This window comes from Austrofundulus limnaeus, unplaced genomic scaffold (genome assembly GCF_001266775.1).
Source record: "Austrofundulus limnaeus strain Quisiro unplaced genomic scaffold, Austrofundulus_limnaeus-1.0 Scaffold1848, whole genome shotgun sequence".
NCBI lineage: Eukaryota > Metazoa > Chordata > Actinopteri > Cyprinodontiformes > Rivulidae > Austrofundulus > Austrofundulus limnaeus.
The window spans coordinates 1-7190 of NW_013954250.1; the positions used below are offsets into that span (position 1 = coordinate 1).

The 7190-nt window shown below is 41.8% G+C and overlaps 1 long non-coding RNA gene and 2 other non-coding genes across 3 annotated transcripts; all 3 read left to right on the top strand.

Annotated features, from left to right (window-relative positions):
• The first annotated feature begins 516 nt into the window (after positions 1-516).
• Positions 517-598, top strand: trnas-aga (transfer RNA serine (anticodon AGA)). The gene has a single exon. It is a non-coding gene; the product is annotated as a tRNA-Ser (tRNA).
• Positions 599-2516: 1918 nt separating this feature from the next.
• trnas-aga (transfer RNA serine (anticodon AGA)) lies at positions 2517-2598 on the top strand. The gene has a single exon. It is a non-coding gene; the product is annotated as a tRNA-Ser (tRNA).
• A 1273-nt stretch (positions 2599-3871) lies between these two features.
• Positions 3872-5200, top strand: LOC106536506 (uncharacterized). Its single transcript, XR_001312553.1, has 2 exons — positions 3872-4145; positions 4192-5200. It is a non-coding gene; the product is annotated as an uncharacterized LOC106536506 (long non-coding RNA).
• Positions 5201-7190: the final 1990 nt, after the last annotated feature.

Genomic DNA, 7190 nt, shown 5'->3' on the forward strand with positions numbered 1-7190 from the left:
GGCTGACATGCATAAAAGGGCTTGGACCCCGGTCATAACTGCTTTGCAGTTCTAGTTATTATTATTATTTTTCTGCCGAAAAACTCATACTGGAGCCCAAACCGTAAGGACTATGAAGATGTTTTTAACAGGATAGTTGAATAGGGTTAAGGGTACGGAGGACAAAAATAATCAGACANCACTTGAACCTAGAAAACACTAGCCAGTCCTGTAAGATGTCATCAAGATGTAATTTGCCACAAAGGCAGACAATAGCAGTGGATGTGTTGCTAAAATTTTGTTTGGTTTAACAAGATAGGTATTCTGAATGCAAATCTTGTAGAATACTTGTTCCCAAGTTTGTACAATTTTCCATTGGGGTTTTATAAATTCAGTTGTAGCTTGTTGTGGTCCGTGGTGTAATGCGAATTTGTAAGGCTGAAATGGCACCAACCATGCTCTGAATTTCTTCCCATGTAATTGTTCCGGGTATACTTGGAAAATCCATTACAGGCTGACTGGCAGTTAGGTTTGCATGTTGCTGTGGCCGAGTGGTTAAGGTGATGGACTAGAAATCCATTGGGGTCTCCCCGTGAAGGTTCGAACCCTTCCAACAACGTCATTTTTCTGCAAAGCACACCGATGAACCAGCAAAAAGTGCAATTTCTGGCCTTTGCTTGAACAGCTTTAATTCTCCATACTTAGTCCTCACGAAATGATATTGCTTGTACTGATGTGGCTGTACCTTATGTTTCATAATAGAAACAGAGGTCTATCCTACGTGTCGCAGCACCTTAAAACTTTATTATCTTCTGAAACAAGTTTTGATAMATTTGGACGCTGAAAGTCTTCCCAAGCTGATTCTGCAGTTATTTTTAGTAACAGCCTTTTGCTCGACTGGGAAAGTGTCAGACAGTGACTGTTGCTGTCACACATGAAATGACACTCTTTGATTTTGCACTCAATTTAAAATGCTTTTTATTCAGCAATCCAATTTATGGCATAATGATCAAAGCATAAAAACGGCTTTATGCATGAGGGCTTTTTACCTACTGATTCACGCATTTGATGGTATGTTGTTGTGGTTGAGTGGTCAAGGTGATGGACTTGAAATCCATTGGGGTTTCCCTGTGTAGGTTTGAATCCTTCCAACAACCATTAATCTAGCAAACCTGTGCTTGCTGTTCTTGTAAAATTGCTTCATCATGTGATTTGTGGCAAACTGCAGATGATAGTAAAGCATGTGTTGCTGAAGATTTGTTTTGGTATGTGTTCTGAATGGGTTTACGTGGAGTCATGTTTCAACAGTGTAATAGGTTACCACAATGTTCTTTGCACTTACTGCAGATGTGTGCTTTTTGGGAATAAATTTGTTGTTAACTTGTGGAGAGAATGTCAGATTGTGGTGGTTGAAGTGTATTCTCTGTTCATATGAGGCTAGAGTCTGCCATAAAGTGATTTGAGCAAGCAGAATATAAACAATGTTAGGGCAGACCTTTGAGGAGTCTGAATGCTTGGTCTGAAGAATGACAAGGACTCAAGGCAAGCTGGTCAGTATAGGGATTGAACCCGCGATCTTGGCATCATTAGCACCATGCTCTGACCAACTGAGCTAACAGGCCTGTGATATCCAACATGCAGAACATTTTTCCCTCTCAGTAACAACCTTCAAAGCTACATCGTCCATAGACAATGTGCTGCAATCCACCAGAAGGACGGTTGAATCTCCAGTCAGGGCATCTTTTAGGGCTGTGCTCAAGTACTCCAAAAACAGTGGATACCCTGAGCTTCTGCTAGATGCAAAAAATAAGGAAAAAAACAGTTAGCTCTGAGTGTCCCACTATAAAACACTAAGAAAACATAGTTTATTCTGTTGGAGATATAAAGACGTACATTTGTTCATAAAATTGGTTGGCCCACAAGGAAAGACAGGTTTTCCTATCTCTTGTCGTTTTTGAAAAATTCTGAGTGGTGCAGACTTTTGCTTTTTCACATGGTTTTGGGTTCTAATGCACCAGTTGCACAAAGAATGTCATTTGGCATAATACAGGTGGCAGTTCAAAGTCAAGCAAGGACAAGAAATCCATTAGGGTTTTCACCACATAGGTGCGAAAATGACAGAAAACACTTGAACCTAGAAAACACTAGCCAGTCCTGTAAGATGTCATCAAGATGTAATTTGCCACAAAGGCAGACAATAGCAGTGGATGTGTTGCTAAANACTAGCCAGTCCTGTAAGATGTCATCAAGATGTAATTTGCCACAAAGGCAGACAATAGCAGTGGATGTGTTGCTAAAGATTTGTTTGGTTTAACAAGTTAGGTATTCTGAACGCAAATCGTAGGACACTTGTTCCCAAGTTTCTACAATTTTCCATTGGCATTTTATAAATTCAATTGTAGCTTGTTGTGGTCCGTGGTGTAATGCGAATTTGTAAGGCTGAAATGGCACCAACCATGCTCTGAAATTCTTCCGATGAATTGTTCCGGGCATACTTGGAAAATCCATTACAGGCTGACTGGCAGTCAGGTTTGCAGGTTGTTGTGGCCGAGTGGTTAAGGCGATGGACTAGAAATCCATTGGGGTCTCCCCACGAAGCTTTGAACCCTTCCAACAACGTCAGTTTTTCTGCAAAGCACACCGATGAGCCAGCAACAAGGGCAACTTCTGGCCTTTGCTTGAACAGCTTTAATTCTCCATACTTAGTCCTCACGAATTGATATTGCTCGTACTGATGTGGCTGTACCTTAAGTTTCATAATAGAAACAGAGGTCTATCCTAAATGTCGCAGCACCTTAAAACTTTATTATCTTCTGAAACAAGTTTTGATAMATTTGGACGCTGAAAGTCTTCCAAAGCTGATTCTGCAGTTATTTTTAGTAACAGCCTTTTGCTCGAATGGGAAAGTGTCAGACAGTGACTGTTCCTGTCACACATGAAATGACACTTTGATTTTGCACTCAATTTAAAATGCTTTTTATTCAGCAATCCAATTTATGGCATAAGGATCAAAGCATAAAAACGGCTTTATACATGAGGGCTTTTTACCTACTGATTAACGCATTTGATGATATGTTGTTGTGGTTGAGTGGTCAAGGTGATGGATTTGAAATCCATTGGGTTTTCCCCGCTGTGGTGGGAATTAAGGGCAGAAACACGTTGAAAAAAGAATAATGATGAAAAATGAAATGAAAAAAATAATGGAGAAATATGGGAAAAATAGTGCAATGGATTACTGGCATAAGTTGGCTTGTGCAAGGAAAAAAAAATGTGTAACAAAAAATAACAAACAAAAGCTAAACCCAAAGTCTAAATACATTAAACTAAAGGTTATATCTCCACCCTCCTCTTGTCATACCTAAGCTAAACCCTAAATTAAGCCTAGAACTAGTCCTCTGTGAATGACATAGATGCCGTTTGGACAGCACTTCTCCAGCTCCCCAGACCTCATCCGGTAAAACCCAGACGGGCTAATACTCCCTCAAATACGTCTTCGTGGCGTTCCAGGCACGAGGCCCAGGGCCCCAACCCCGGAGAAACCACAAACACAGAAAGAAACAAATCATCAAAAAATGCCTGTTGATGGAAGAGTCTCAGCTGACAGGCATCTAACTTTACCAGGGAACTGCACAAGAGGACAAAACTCTAGAAAAACATAAAAGAAAATAACAGAACAAAGCATAAAAATAAAAAAAAATTAACCCCAAAACATCTAGAGAAGACTAAATGTTTAAAAATCATGTACTCTCTTATTTTAATCCCAGGAGGGGGAACCAAATGTCAACCCAGGCTTTGTGAGAACATAAATGCATTGCAATTAAACTGGTGGGGTATTTAAAAATTCACAATAATTAGCCAGTCAGAAATACACAAATTAGTTCAGTATAGCAGATGGGACAAATCAAAGTTTTATGGAGGCGGAAAGAAATGCAAACAGTGTGGCAGAAAACAGTCACACACTGTGTAAAACTGTTCTGTTCTCATTATGTCAAATAAGGCAGGGTGTGTGTGATCAGAAAACACAACAGAACAGTAAGGGCCAAAGGTGTAGCGTTTTAGAAACCTCGCCCAGAAAGATAGCAGCCGCGAATCACGCCTGCTCAAGGTGGAATGTGATGATGCTCGAACGATTTGTCCTCCCTCGAAAGAACCCCCAGGAATGCCAGGTGGAAATGGCTAGCACGAGGTGGCGCGCAGCTCCAGTCGGTGCAGGTGGAAATGGAGCATCACCCCCCCATGAGAAACAGCATTGTCCCTGTGAAAAAAGAAACTCACAACACAGAGAGAAAAGACAAAAATTAGTAATAATACAAAAACACTCTGTCAGACAGACATTTCCGTGTGTGAAACTGATGATGATTAAATAATCATATAATTTTAGTTTAAGAAACAACAAAACTCAAACACATCAGTTCTCCATCTTGTCCTCATTTATAAATAACAAAGCCTCTGTTCTCTGAACAAAGCCAGGAGGAAACCAGATGTCATATTCTGTATACAAATTGCACTTATCTCTGCTTCTATTAGCAAAAATCCTCATTTAGCAATGTAATACAGTCGACTGGCTTCCAGGAACCTGCCGTTCGCAGGTTGTTCCATTATGTAATTATGGAAGTAACTTAAAATCCTGTTTGGGAGAACTGATGACATCATCACCTCACACACGGTCTCACATGTGCCCCCTAACTGGCTACCCCATGCCCATCTGTTCCTCCAGGTGAGAACCAGCGAGCGCGAGCGAACCCGGGTCGTGGTGCTGAAACAGATCCCCACCAGCCACTCAGATAAATCTCGGCAGGAGATAAAAAACCTGGAAATGGCTGAGGCAACCTGAAACAGCATCGAAGATGTGGCAAAATGGAATGTTGTGAGATAAGCCGATGTACGAAACGCGTGCAGCGCAACGCAGGAAGGAGGGTAGAACCCCCAACCTCACTAGAATGCTTTAGACTGTTTTGCAACAACATGTGGGCAAAGAGGGTCAGATCTGAAATACCCCACATGTGTAAACTAAAAAGATCCGTTACGTGAAACTGCAAATACACGCTAATGTTTTTGCAGACTCACGGTCATCGTATTTAGTTTTAGATTAAAGAATATGCAAACAGTACCCGTTATCAACACGTTTAACCATGGTTTTATCCCATTTACCTCTGAGGCCTTCTGGTTTTTTTATTGATAAGTGACTGGGCATTTTCAAAAGATGCAGGGGACCAGCTAAACAAAAAAAAACATCTCAGCAACGTCCCTGATGGCCAAAATCACTGACAAATATTTTGCAAAATATAACCAAACCCAAACAATAAGTAATCAGATGTCTATTAAACACTAAGGAGGGTCAAATAAAAACAAAACTACGCAGACGACACATTGGAAACAACAATTATCAACAACGTCTAACAAACAGAAACATAATTCAAAAAGAAATAAAATTAACAGGTGTACCTTTAAAATCAGAAATAAGACACAAAAGGAAAAAGACAAACAGACAACCAAACAGACAGAGCTAGCCCCATTTTTCATTGAACTGCAGTAAACAAAACAGATATTGCCACAACAAGCCCTTGGAATGTCCAGACCCTGGATGCTCCTAATTCACTCAGTCATCGTCTTCATACAAGATCAACATACTTCCCTTTCTGCTCCTCACTTCTTTCTCGTAGACATCCACAGAGCTTCTGACACTTACACTATTCCCCTTTAAAGTTGGACCCGAACATCCAGAGTCTTACTAAGGCCAAGCGTCATGGCGAACATGTAACCTTCCAAACTGTTCCGTTGTGCTTTAAAATAAAAAAAGGACAGTTGATCATTCTGTCAACTCAGCAAGGTCAGTAGAAAATACAAAGATAAACACAAATGATATCTAAGAATTATTATTGTTGTCAGCAAGGTCTTGTTGTGACGTAAACCACTATCTGTAGATGAACAGAATGCCATGAAAACCTAGGTCATTAAAGGATGTCATGAAGTATTTGCTTAAAACATCCACTCATGAAAATGACCAAAAGAAGCATTGTCGCAGTGATCATAAGGCTGTTTTTTGTCAAATTTATAATAAAATTAAAAAAAAAACCTTATGTGGTTCACTCCTTAACAAAAATTTCCCCCTCTTCCCTTATGTTTAGTTTCCGGAGTGTATGAGTATGCAGTGTTGTACTCATCTTGATAAAGGGAGGGTACCAAAAAAACTGGACAGTCTGTCCCCCGGCCCGTCTGCACACCCCCCCTCCCCTTTGAAACCCGGCACGAAGCAGCCATCCGGCAGCCAGCTGTACTGCACCCCCGCACCGAACCAGGTCCCCTAGTCACTCCACCGCTGGCACAGTTGGTGAGTGAGCCAGGTTGGGAGGGCCCCCAGACAAGCCGGAGGGCAGAGGCCAAACCCCACATAGAAAACAAAGCACAGAAACAAAAGGGTTATAGGACCAAAAATAATGCCAGGTAGTTTTGGTCAACATTATATTTTGTCAAAGTTCATAATTTCAGAGCAGCTATGGTTTTGCTTGACAAAAGAAAGGAAAAGCTTCATTCACAGAACATATAAAAGCTTTTGTGTGTGTGTGTGTGTTTACTCATCTTTTCTCCATGAGGGCGCTGGCCGTCTGACTCAATCTGCCTTCCACTCCTCTCCACCAGAAACCCGGCCCGATGTGGTCAAAGTCTGTGGTCATCACTTTGTCCGCAGTTGAATCTCGGAGTCCAGAAACCGTCCCAGCGATCACAGGTGTGCACATCATGTCGTGGGAGCCCCCCCGCAGAGAGCTCCGCTCCACCCCACTGTCTCTCTCCTTCCCAACAGTCTGGTGATGGTCACTCAAGCTGACTGATGGAACAGCTTGTCAGAAACAGCAAATAACAAACTTATTAAACGTTCAGGCTGTCACATGAAGAATAGGTGATGAAAAGTAGCAACCAGCTGCAGGCTCTGAGACTCAGACTTTGAAGCTTTGTTTCAACCTTCACACAGCCTCTTCGCAGCTGGACAGATAAACAGCCACCTGGATCTTGAAGTCTGTTTTACTGCTGTTCATGATGAAAGAAAATGTTGCAGGGTGGGGGGTAGGTACAGTGGTTTGCTCCTCTCCACCAGAAACCCGGCCCGATGTGGTCAAAGTCTGTGGTCATCACTTTGTCCGCAGTTGAATCTCGGAGTCCAGAAACCGTCCCAGCGATCACAGGTGTGCACATCATGTCGTGGGAGCCCCCCC